The sequence below is a fragment of the Rhinopithecus roxellana genome, chromosome 8, assembly GCF_007565055.1.
Source record: "Rhinopithecus roxellana isolate Shanxi Qingling chromosome 8, ASM756505v1, whole genome shotgun sequence".
Taxonomy (NCBI): domain Eukaryota; kingdom Metazoa; phylum Chordata; class Mammalia; order Primates; family Cercopithecidae; genus Rhinopithecus; species Rhinopithecus roxellana.
This window is the reverse complement of record NC_044556.1, coordinates 129,925,497-129,938,486: the sequence shown is the minus strand read 5'-3', so window position 1 is coordinate 129,938,486 and position 12,990 is coordinate 129,925,497. Positions and strand designations below refer to the sequence as shown.

The 12,990-nt window shown below is 39.9% G+C and overlaps 1 protein-coding gene across 4 annotated transcripts in view; it reads right to left on the bottom strand.

Moving 5' to 3' along the window:
* Window positions 1–12,200, bottom strand: part of CEP350 (centrosomal protein 350) — a 167,876-nt gene extending 155,676 nt beyond the window's left edge. For all 4 annotated transcript variants that reach the window (XM_010375655.2, XM_030935149.1, XM_030935150.1 and 1 more), the window contains exon 1: window positions 11,817–12,200. The gene's annotated coding sequence lies outside the window, so the exon portion shown is untranslated. The remainder of the gene's footprint in view (window positions 1–11,816) is intronic.
* Between the last annotated feature and the right edge of the window lie 790 nt (window positions 12,201–12,990).

Below are 12,990 nucleotides of genomic sequence, written 5' to 3'. Positions count from 1 at the left end.
GAGACGGAGTCTGGCTCTGTCGCCCAGGCTAGAGTGCAGTGGCCGGATCTCAGCTCACTACAAGCTCCACCTCCCGGGTTTACGCCATTCTCCTGCCTCAGCCTCCCGAGTAGCTGGGACTACAGGCGCCTGCCACCTCACCCGGCTAGTTTTTTGTACTTTTTAGTAGAGACGGGGTTTCACTGTGTTAGCCAGGATGGTCTCGATCGCCTGACCTCGTGATCCGCCCGTCTCGGCCTCCCAAAGTGCTGGGATTACAGGCTTGAGCCACCGCGCCTGGCCAAAAATGGGATCCTTAATTTCTAAGACCTGAGTACTATACCTTCCAGCTTATACATGCAGTATTGTTAGGTCCCAGAAGCAGCAAATGCTTACAAAAATGGTGGTGAAATCTTACTTAAGGTAATTTAAAATCACAACGGTACATTCCAAAGGAACACTGCACTTTAAGAAGTACATTTGAAAATGAGGGCTCCCAAATCAGTTTCATCTAGGGATGCCTGTTGGTGTGCAGAAGCTTCTAAAAAGATTTCAATATTTTTATTGCTTTTAAAAAAAAGACTGTTTGTAGAAGGCAAATAAAAAGCTTAAGCAACTAATTGATAAGAAAAATTAAATCTGCTAACCTTTCGGCTCTGTTACTACTCTTCCCTGAAGGTGAAAAGAAAGTTATCCTAGATAGTGTTTATAAAAGGTAGGCTGTCAGGTAAAGTAAGCTTCCTCCTTTTTCAGATCTATTCACGCTGAGTCCAGGTACAGAGAAGGCTTTCTTTGCCCTATTCCTTAATGGGCTCCATCCTGAATTTAGTAATTTCACCTAAGAAATAGTAGCTAGGTTAAAAAGATCACCCGTAGGCCGAGCACAGTGGCTCATGCCTGTAATCCCAGCACTCTGGGAGGCCGAGGCGGGTGGATCACCCGAGGTCAAGAGTTCGAGACCAGCCTGGCCAACAAGGTAAAACCCGTCTCTACTAAAAGTACAAACAAAAATTAGCCGGGTGTGGTGGCAGGTGCCTGTAATCCCAGCTACTCAAGAGGCTGAGACAGGAGAACCGGGAGGTGGAGGTTGCAGTAAGCCAAGATCACGCCACTGCACTCCATCCAGCCTGGGTGACAAGAGTCAGGCTCCATCTCAAAAAAAAAAAAGAAAAAAGATCACCTGTGCAATTAAAATACACTTTTCTGGCATTTAGCTGGCTATTCTGAAATCCTTTTGTAAATGAAATTTACATCTATAAAGGAGATTTCCATTTGTAAATGTATGTGTCTATATACATTAGAAACAGAACGTCAAAGTAAAAAACTAACAAAGAAACTCTGGACTTAGACACTTGACCAAAGGGACCTAACAGACTTCTACAGAATGCTGTACCTAAAAATCACAGAATATACAGTCTCATCTACCCATGGAACATTCTCTAAGATGGACCACAAGCTCAGTCATAAAGCAAGTCTCAATACATTCTTAAAAAATGAAATCATGTCAAGCATATTATCAGACTACAGTAGAATAAAATAAGAAATTGACACCAAAAGGAATTCTGAAAACCACAAATACATGGAAACTAAACAACTCACTCCTAACTAACTTTTGGTTAAACAACAAATTAGCCGGGTGCGGTGGCTCAAGCCTGTAATCCCAGCACTTTGAGAGGCCGAGACGAGCGGATCACGAGGTCAGGAGATCGAGACCATCCTGGCTAACACGGTGAAACCCCGTCTCTACTAAAAAATACAAAAAACTAGCTGGGCGAGGTGGCAGGCATCTGTAGTCCCAGCTACTCAGGAGGCTGAGGCAGGAGAATGGCGTAAACCCGGGAGGCGGAGCTTGCAGTGAGCTGAGATCCAGCCACTGCACTCCAGCCTGGGGGACAGAGCAAGACTCCGTCTCAAAAAACAAAACAAAACAAAACAAAAAAAAAACAACAAATTAAGGCAGAAATAAAAAAATTCTTCGAAACAAATGAAAATAGAAAAACAAACATACCAAAACCTCTGGGATACAGCAAAAGCAATGTTAAGGGGAACGTTTATAGCACTAAGTGCCTACATCAAAAAGAGTAAGATATCAAATTGACAACTTAATGTTGAACTTAAAGGAACCAGAAAAACAAGAACAAACTAAACCCAAAGCTAGCAGAAAACAAAGAAGTAACTAAGATCAGAGCAGAACTAAATTAACTGATACCATTAAAAAAAAATACAAAGGATCAACAAAACAAAGTTAGTTCTTTGAAAGGATAAGCAAGATAGATAAACCTCTAGGTAAATTTTAAAAAAAAAAAGTGAGAAGATCCTAAGAAGCATAATCAGAAATGACAAAGGTGACAGAACTCGTACCACAGAAACACAAAAGAGCCTCAGAGACTACTATGAACATCTTTATGCGCACAAACTAGGAAAACCAGAGGAAATGGATAAATTCTTGGGAACACACAACCTCCCAAGACTGAACCAGGAAGAAGATGAAATCCCGAACAGATCAATAACGATTTACAAAATTGAATCAGTTATAAAAAAAAAAAAATCTACAAACCGAAAAAAGCCCTGGATCAGATGCATTCACAGCCAAATTATACCAGACAAATGAAGAGCTGGTATCAATCTTACTCAAACTATTCCAAAAAAATCAACATCACACTGAATAGACAAAAGTCAGAAGCATCCTATCCCCTCTATGAACTGAAACAAGACAAGGATGTCCACTCTTACGACTCCTATTCAACATAATACTGGAAGTCCTACCCATAGGAATCAGGCAGAAAATTAAAATTTAAAAACAAAGCCATCCATATAGGAAAAGAGAAACTCAAATTATCTCTGTTCAATCCTAAAGAGTCCTTCAAAAAACTCTAGATCTAAGAAAAAGACCAGTAAAGTTTCAGGATGCAAAATCAACGTACAACAGTCAGTGGCATTTCTACACACCAATAATGTTCAAGCTGAGAATCAAATCAAAAATGCAATCCCATCTATAACAGCCACATGAAAAATAAAATATCCAGGAATAAACTTAACCAGGGAGGTGAAAGATTGCTCCAAGGGGAACTACAAAACACTAATGAAAGAAATAACAGATGACACAAACAAATGGAAAAACATTCCAGGCTCACGGATTGGAAGAATCAATATTTAAATGACCATACTGCCCAAAACAATCTAAAAATTCTATTCCCATCAAATTAGCAACATCATTTTTCACAAATTAGAAAAAACAATTCTAAGATTCATATGGAACCAAAAAAGAGCCTGAATAGCCAAGTAAAAAGAACACAGTGGCATCACATTACCCAACTTCAAACTGTACTACAAGGCTATACTAACCAAAACAGCATGTTACCAATACAAAAACAGACACATACATCAATGTAACAGAATAGAGAACCCAGAAATAAAGCCACACACCTATAACCAGCTGATCTTGAACAAAGCTGACAAAAGCAAAAATGGGGAAAGGATACCTATTCAATAAACAGTGCTAAAAAAAAAAAAAAAAAAAAAAAAAAAAAACTCCAAAAAAACAAAAACAAAAAAAAACTGGCTAGCGTATACAGAAGAATGAAACTGGACCCCTACCTTTCACCACATACAAAAATTAACTCAAGATGTATTAAAGACTTAAACATAAAACCTCAAACTATAAAGATCCTATTTTTTAAAAACCTAGAAAAAAACTCTTCTGCACATTGGCCTAGGCAAAGAATTTATGACTAAAACCTCAAAAGCAAATGCAACAAAACAAAAATTGATAAACAAGACTTAATTAAACTAAAAAGCTTCTGCATAGCAAAAGAATCAACAAAGTAAAGAGGTAACCTAAAGAATGAGAAAACAATATTTGCAAACTATACATGTGACAAAGGACTCAGATCCAGAATCTACAAGGAGTCATAAACAAATGAACAAGAAAATAACAAATAACTCCATTAAAAAGTGAGCAACAGACACTGCTGGTGGGAATGTAAATTAGTTCAACCCCTGTGGAAAAGAGTATGGCGATTTCTCGAAGAACTTAGAACTATCATTAGACCCAGAATTCCCACTACTAGGTACCTACCCAAAGGAAAAGAAATCATTCTATCAAAAAGACACTGCACTAGTATGTTTATCACAGCACTATTCATAATAGCAAAGTCATGGAATCAACCTAAGTACCTATCAACAGTAGATTAGATAGGCTGGGAGCCTGTAATCCCAGCACTTTGGGAGGCTGAGGTGGGCAGATCACGAGGTCTGGAGTTCGAGACCAGCCTGACCAACATGGTGAAACCCATCTCTATTAAACATAGAAAAATCAGCCAGGCGTGGTGGCGCGCACCTATAATCCCAGCTACTCAGGAGGCTGAGGCAGGAGAATCGCTTGAACCCGGGAGGCAGAGGTTGCAGTGAGCCAAAATCAGGCCACTGCACTCCAGCCTGAGCGACAGAGCAAGACTCTGTCTCAAAAACAAAACAAAACAAAAAAACAAACAAACAAAACCCCAGTAGATTAGATAAAGAAAATGTGGTATGTATACACAATGGAACACTATGTAGCCACAAAAATGAATGAAATCATGTCCTTTGGAGCAACATGGATGCAGCTGGAGGCCATTATCCTAAGCAAATTAATGCAGAAACAGAAAATCAAGTATCACATGTTCTCACTTATAAGTGGGGTCTAAACAATGGGTAAATATAGACATAAAGATGAAAACAAGATACTGTGGATTCCAAAAGTGGGAAAGGGCCCGGCATGGGTGGCTCACGCCTGTAATCCCAGCTTGGGAGGCCAAGGTGGGCAGATCACTTGAGCTCACAAGTTGACGACCAGCCTGGCCAACAGGATGAAACCCCATCTCTCCTAAAAATACAAAAAATTAGCCAGGTGTGGTGGCTCATACCTGCAGTCCAAGCTACTCAGGAGGCTGAGGCAGGAGAATCACTTAAACCTGGGAGGCGGAAGTTGCAATGAGCCTAGATCAAGCCACTGCACTCCAGCCTGGATGGCAGGGCAAGACTCTGTCTCAAAAAAAAAAAAAAAAAAAAAAGTGGGAAGTGAGGGGTAAGGGGTAATAGTTTCACTATTTTAGTGATAGGTTCAATAGAAGTCCAAAAATAGGTTCAATAGAAGTCCAAACCTCAGCATGATGCAATATACCCATGTAACGAACCTGCACATGTATCCCCCCCTGAAACCCAAATCTAAAATAAAAGCTGAAGTGTAGTCTAACTTCATTTATTACTAATCAGAGAAACAAACCGTATTAAAGCTGGACATTAGAAGTCAACCATACTCGTGTTTTCAAGTATGTCGTCATGACCCATTAGCAGGTTAAAATAACACAAAACAATGTGGTGGACTGGAGCTAGCATTTTATTAATGGAACTATATAGGATTGATTTGCAAATATCAGGTGTATTGAAAGTAGTGAGGGATTTTATCTTATCTTATTTTATTTTATTTTTGAGACAGAGTCTCTCTGTTGCCCAGGCTGGCACGCAGTGGCGCCATCTCGGCTCACTGCAACCTCAACCTCCCAGGTTCAAGTGATTCTCCTGCCTTAGCCTACCGAGTAGCTGGGATTACAGGTGCGTGCCACCATGCCAAGCTAATTTTTTTGTATTTTTAGTAGAAATGGTATTTCACCATGTTGGCCAGGATGGTCTTGAACTCCTGACCTCAAGTGATCCGCCTGCCTCAGCCTCTCAAAGTGCAGGGATTACAGGTATGAGCCACCATGCCTGGCCATGAGGGCTTTTTAAAGTAAAACTTTAAAAAGTGAAACTTTTGTTTCATTATATATATACACATACACATATAACACATGTCTGTTCGTTTTATTTAAAAAAATAAAAAATAAAGGTAAATGTAAAAAAATCAACCTCTGGGAGCACAGAACATGGAAAATATATTTCTTACTGTAGGTGTCCTGGTCAAAAGTTCAAGAGGTTCCTAAACTCTCTCAGTTCACAGACCCCTCAGTATGCCAGTTTTTTGTTTTTTTTTTTAATCATGAAACCCCTAGGCCAAAAAAATACCTAACAGTTCCATTTACTAAGGAGTTAAGTTCACAACCTAGTAAGTATTTTTAGCCTAACAACTTAATAGCAGTTCGAAAATACGTATAAATTGAAATATTTTTATTACAAAATTACAACTACTTAATAAGATGTGTGTACCTACTAGACACTGCACAAGTTCTCAAATCTTGAAATCATTTTGGACATCACCACCTTCATTTATTGCTCCAAACTGATTTTTGCATAGTACTTGCTTTTTATCACAGCAACCTCCCAAAACCTAGCGTTTGGAAGACACAGTGTCATCAAAAAAAAAAAGGTAACACAATCTCTTGTGCAGTATCTCAAACTGGTAGTTTGAGCAGTGTCCTATAGATGTCAAATATCCCACAGCTATCCAATATTGCCGTTTCCCTTAAAATTTCTCAAATATCCCATAGTGTCCAGGTGAGTTACTATGGTGCTCCATAGTACAGCAGGTCCTCCATAGCATAGTTTCATTCAATGTCATTTCTTTACAATTTTGATGAGAAAAAAATTTTGATTCCCCACCAGGGCTACCATCTATGTATGAGTTTGCATGTTCTCCCCACATCTGTGTGGCTTTTCTCCGTATACTCCAGTTTCCTCCCATATCACAGAGGAGAACGCATTAGGTGAACTGACATGAATTGGCATGTCTAAATGGTCCCCGTCTGAGTGAGTGTGTGTGTGTATGCGCGTGCGCGTGTGCGTGTGTGTGCGTGTGTGTGTAAATGCTACCTGCGATGGAATGGCAGCCTATCTTGTGCCCTACTTGCCAAGACAGGTTCCAGCCACCTGCCATCCTGAACTGAAATAAGTGGGTAAATAATTACCTTGACTTTTCTTAGTATTTCTTAAATGTATGTATAGGTCCCATTTATTTCAATGTTTAATATTAAAGGCATTTGGGGTCTTAGAAGTTGCAGTTTCCAAGAACTTATGGACAACATTAAGTGAGGACTTATTTCAGTGCACAGTTTAGGGATACCGGATTTAAGAAACACTGATCTAGCCTACGGGTTTACTTTGTAAATTAAGAAATAAGACTTAAGGTTACAAAGCTAGCAGAAAAACAAACATATTTATTAGGGATTTTCCTAAATTTCAACCTTCCACCAACAAAAGTATGTTTCTCTGTCTGTTTTGAGACAGAGTTTCACTCTGTCACCTAGGCTGGAGTGCAGTGGTGTAATCCTGGCTCACTGCAACCTCCACCTCTCAGGTTCAAGCGATTCTCCTGCCTCAGCCTCCCCAGTAGCTGGGATTACAGGCACCTGCCACCATGCCCAGCTAGTTTTGTATTTTTAGTAGAGGTGGGATTTCCTTATGTTGGCCAAGCTGGTCTCAAACTCCTAATCTCAGGTGATCTGCTCGCCTCAGCCTCCCAAAGTGCTGGGATTATAGGCATGAGACACTGCACCCAACCAACAAAAGTTTTGTTTGTTTGGTTGTTTTGAGATGGAGTCTTGCTCTGTTGCCCAGGCAGTGTCACAGTCTTGGCTCACAGCAACCTCCACCTCCCTGGTTCAAGCAATTCTCCTGCCTTAGCCTCCCGAGTAGATGGGTTTACAGGCCTGCCACCATGCCTTGCTAGTTTTCGTATTTTTAGAAAGAAACGGGTTTCACCATGTTGGCCAGACCAGTCTCAAACTCCTGACCTCAAGTGACCCACTCGCCTCGGCCTCTCTAAGAGCTGGAATTACAGGCGTGAGTCACCAAGTCCCGGCCCTTCCATCAACAAATGTTTTGACACAGGACCTAATTATGAGATACTCTGTTGATTAAATGTGTATATTTCTAAAAATCACATTCAAAATTACATTTGTAGCACTATTTAATAGAAGAAAAAATTTACTTCAATTTTTTTTAGAAAAAAGTTTCAAAAATTATGAAAGTAATTCTTATAATAAAACCATACAAAATTGTCTAAAGTAAAAAAGAAAAGTCATCCACTCCCTCAGGAATAACACATATTTAATGGTTTAATGTCTGTCCTTATAGCCCTTTTTTCTATTCACATGCAAAATGAAAACAAAACTACATTTATTTGTCTATGTGTTTTTTAAATGAATCATATTCTATAGTATAACTTATTTTTTCACTCAATTTTATATCATGAACATTCTTCCAAGTCAATACATAATAGTAATAGCAAACACTTACGTGAGTTTATTAATGCTTACTTAGGGCATAAGTGTTAACTCATTTAATTCTCATGGTACCCCTGTAAGATGAGAACCACTAGTATATCCAATTTATAGCTGACTTTTAGTAATTTACCAAGAGTCACAGCTAGAAAGTGGTGCAGTTAGGTTTTGAACACAGAAGGTCCACCGCATGGTCCCAGGAGCTGAAGGATATGCTCAGCTGCTGCTCATGAAGTAAATATAGATACCCTGAAACCTGTTAACAACTGCATAGTAATTCACAGCATAAATATACTAGACTTTTAACTATTAGCCTACCAATAGACATTTAGGACATTTTAAAATTATTTATAAAAGTTATTGACATCCTGGAATAATGCTAATATAAATATTCTTAAAGAATTCCTGTGCTGTGTTAAAATTTATGTAAGATAAACTCCTAAGCAGGAAATGATTCTATCAAAGAATATATATACTTTTAATTTTGATAGGAAATGCCAAATTTCCTTCCAGAAGTTTGCTTCAATGGTATCAATTTATAGTCCCAATTACAAAGGAGAGGGTTCAGATTCATTAGTTAACATTTTTGATTCACAAAAAAAAGGCCCATTTTGAGTTTTTAATTAATACTAAATAGACTGCCAGGTTGATCACAATTATGTTCTGATTTTATAATTATCTGACATATTAAACAAATGTAGACTTAGCAGCTGTGCAGTGGATTCTTCTCCCAGTTATGAAATCAACTATGCATGAGATATCACCCCTATACAACCCTCTGTTTTCTTATGTATAAAATATGGGAATTGGACTAGCTGGCCTTGAAGAATTTAAACTCCCAATGCTGAGATTAAGAAGTGACTTAAAAGCTATTACAAGCCTATAATTACAGTACTAGTATAACAGGTTAGGGTCTTAAAGTTTCTATTTCCTTTAAATTACCATAACTATTGCCAGAGTGCCTAGGCAAATTATTAAAATAGTAAATAAAGTTTCCACTTGTGGCATATTCCCAGTGGCTTTTTAATCCCAGGCTGTCATTCCCTTGCTACCTAGCAAATTTGAGCATATCTCTGGAATATATTCCCAAGAGTTGAGGTGTGCCTAGGAACTAAGAACTAGTCTTTTGTTTTGCATTTAAAATATTATCCTGGGACCATTCTTTAGTCAATTTCTTCAACTAGTATTTGTTGACTATATTACCATATGCTAGGCAATGGGTGCATAGTAGTGATTAAAGGATCTCTGCCATCATGGAACTTACAGACCAGATGAGAAAGGCAAAGAATAACTCAAAATAACCACAAATGATAACAATGAACAACAACAAAAAAAATATAGAAAAAAATACTATGCAATCTGTTGTTTTTTTTAAACTATAACACTAAAATTTTTTGACATGGGAAAAGTCAATAAGGAAAATTATTTCAGTTTGCCTTACATTGCAAAAATAACAATCACAATTATACACAGAGAACTAACTTTTTAAATCATCAGTTGTCTCAACAATAAAATCATCAAGATATTACTACTTTTCAGTTATGTTACTGATCATGTGGCTTGAACGTTTGTTTTACATAACTAAGAGTATAAATGACTGGAAGAATAAAGATGACAGAACTGAGTATCCAAACAAAGTGAAAGACAATAAATGAACTACACTTTAAGAATCTTGTTCAAACAAAAAGTATATACGTAAAGAAGTAAAGTGATCCATTATAATTCATGACTTGTCAATAATTAACAAAATGTTATAAAAATACTAATGTTTTTAAAGAACTGGTGATTATCAGCATAAGGGGTAAGTAGCATGTAAAAAGGAATAAAAATAGAATAATTTTTTTATATTTTAAAATCATGCCAAATACCAGAGTACCTATATTAATATTTACTTTAAAATAAAACTAATCCCAGATTATCTGCAGAAATGAGAGGCATTCACATAAATGATCTTCCGTATGTGTCAGTTTCCACGACTGCAAAATAAGGGTATCTGCCATACCTACTTCACAAGATCACTGTGAAAACTAAATAAAATAATGTATATAGAAGCACACCAAAAAATGATGTCAGTTATTTTGGACAACTTCTTTTTTGCTCCCACTATAAATTATAGCAATTTAACAAATAAAATTGATTACAGCAGGACTTCATCTCCTTTCTTCTGCTCATAATATGGTAGAAGTGTTATAAAATGAGCAAAAGACTGACAATCAGAAGCAGAAGGAAAAAATCCAAAAACTTTATAAGTCATAAATTGATTGCCTCACAGAAAGTTGGTTAAGTATTAACGCTCTTACATGACATACACACAAATTAATCTCAGACAATCAAAGAAATTCGTTCACAGATGTACGAAATTTTTTACAAATAGAACTTGCCATCAGATACACAAAGTTCTGCTACTGAGGATGAACAGAAGAGACAGAGATACGCATGTATTTATCCACACATATAATGTATTCTAGCTTGAAGTTTATTTTCAGATTACAGTATCTTAAATTTAATGCAATGACAGTTCAAATGATTCAGATTTATTTTATTACATTAAATGAAATTTGTCAATTTAGCACACCGAAACTAATTATTATATGCCCATGGCTTTGAAGCAACTTCCAGCATGGGTCTAACAACTAATCCCTCAAAGTCATAATTCCATGTCATTAGCAGTGCATTTCCTTGTTTAAAAACAATATTTTAAACTAAGAAATTTTTAGAATGGAGGGCAACTTTTTGTATTTTATCATTGTTTCTACAGAACTTTTCAGGTTGTTACTAGCTCTACCAAAGATAGTCTTTCTTTTAAAACTCTTCAAATACACGGCAGGAGGTATCGTTAACATGGTAACGATAACGACTACTTCCCCAAATTCAAAACAAGGATCACCAGCAAAACAAAACAATCAGGTGGAGTACACGGATACTGATCACTATTTCTGACAACCTGTTTTTTCCCATATGAAAGATTTGCTACTGCATTAAAACATTAAAATCTATGCCTATGTGCAACTTTCTATCTCAAAATTTAAAATCCAGGCAAATTCCAATTCATATATTGTGACATTGGATGTTGAGCGGCATTTAAAAGAAGGCAGAGGAAAACACTGCTAACTTCCAAAACATAAAGCTTTTTAAATCTCTTCCCAAATTATCTGTGAATAAACCGGTAGACTACCTTCAGCAGCCGCTAGACTAGAGTAGATCAAAGTTTTCCCTATACTTGAGAATGTGATCCCCACCGAAAAGGAACAGAAACTGATCATCCTTGCCATTGGAGTCAGTCCCCGGAATCTCCCCAAATATGCATGATCGCCAAATGAAGAAGGAACACTTCTCCGGGGAGCAAAGGCTAGAGGTATCTTACCTCTCTGCAGGCTAGAGGAGGGGCAGAGGAGGCGGGAGGATACTGGCAGGTAAGGAAGGAAATTCCGTCTTCAGCAGGCACTGGTGGGACCCGAAACCTAGGTCCCCCAAAAGCCTCAGAACCCAGGGAGGTTCCCCGAGGGGGACGCCAAGCAGGGCCAAAACTCTCCGCGCCCGGCCCCGCCTCTCTCGCTGCCACCGGGGACCCGGGACCGCGGACAGAGACAGTTGAGGGTGAGCGAGACTCCGCCGTCTCAGCCAGGTCCTACCGGAGCTCACCTGAGAGTGTCGCCTCCGCCCTCGGCTCCCACGGTGCATCCCGCGGGGCCTGGCGGAGGATGCAGTGACGCCGCCCCGACCGGCCCCAGGGCTGCCCGGCCTGGCCTCCCCGCTCCGGGGACGCACCGGGTGCCCGCCTCGCACCGGCTCCGGGGATCCGCCGGTCCGCTGGGAAGGAAGACGAGGCGAAAAGGCTGCCTCCCCTCCCCTACGGCAAGCCACCCCCCGAGCTGCGGCTCTCTGCAGTTCCCTCTGGCGCAGGTCTGGCCCCGCTCCCCCGCCCGGGAGTCACTTCGGCGGGGGCGGCCCAGTCGCCATTACAGCCCAACAACTGACACGGAGGAGGAGCGGCGCCAGCGGCAGTGGCTGTGGCGGCGGCGCGAGGCAGGGCGGGAACAGTCGGGCCCAGGCAAACCTCGCGAGAACTGTCCTGAGACAGTGCCACAGGAATGCCAACCTTCGGTTAGGGCCATGTTGAGTGTGGCCGAAGGTGGGAGCGAGATAAAACAAGGAGCGGAACCGCGAGGAAGCCATGTTTGGCGTGGCGAAGTTTAAACTCGTAGGACTCGGGAGGAGCCAAGGTATACCCGCAGAAGAGACCACTCCTGCCCTTTCCCTTTGACGCTCATTGGGCCTTTTGGCTGCGCATTTCACCCCGGGCTGAGAAAACAAGCTGGGGATTTGACAAGAATGCACTCAAAAGTCTGGAAACGGCAGCTTCTGAGAGTTTACAATGTTTCACCAATTGTCGTCCAAATAAATCGTCACCCTTGTCAGAATAGTTGCAGCTCTGCGGTTACCCACTACTGTCACTGTGGCCGTTTTATTCGCGAGGGTTACAGTTCTGTTTAACATGCACTCTAATGACTTAAGACTCCACGCAAGTAAAACGGAGTTTCCTCCCATTAAGTATTGGCTTTGCTGTAACAGTGCTTTGAGAGGCCCTCTATGGCCAACATATCTTCTCATATCTTTGTCCTTATTTCTCAATCTCCGCGTGGTGAAATCATCTGTCAAGACTTAGCTGAAAGGACCTCTCTTCTGCAAATAATGCCACCTTCCACTAGGTGCTCACTGCACACAGACTCGCCGCCCATCACTTCTGTCCACCCTCTGAACTCCGATAGTTATTTACCCAGAGATTGTTTCTCATCAAGTGTCTTGAAGACGTTAA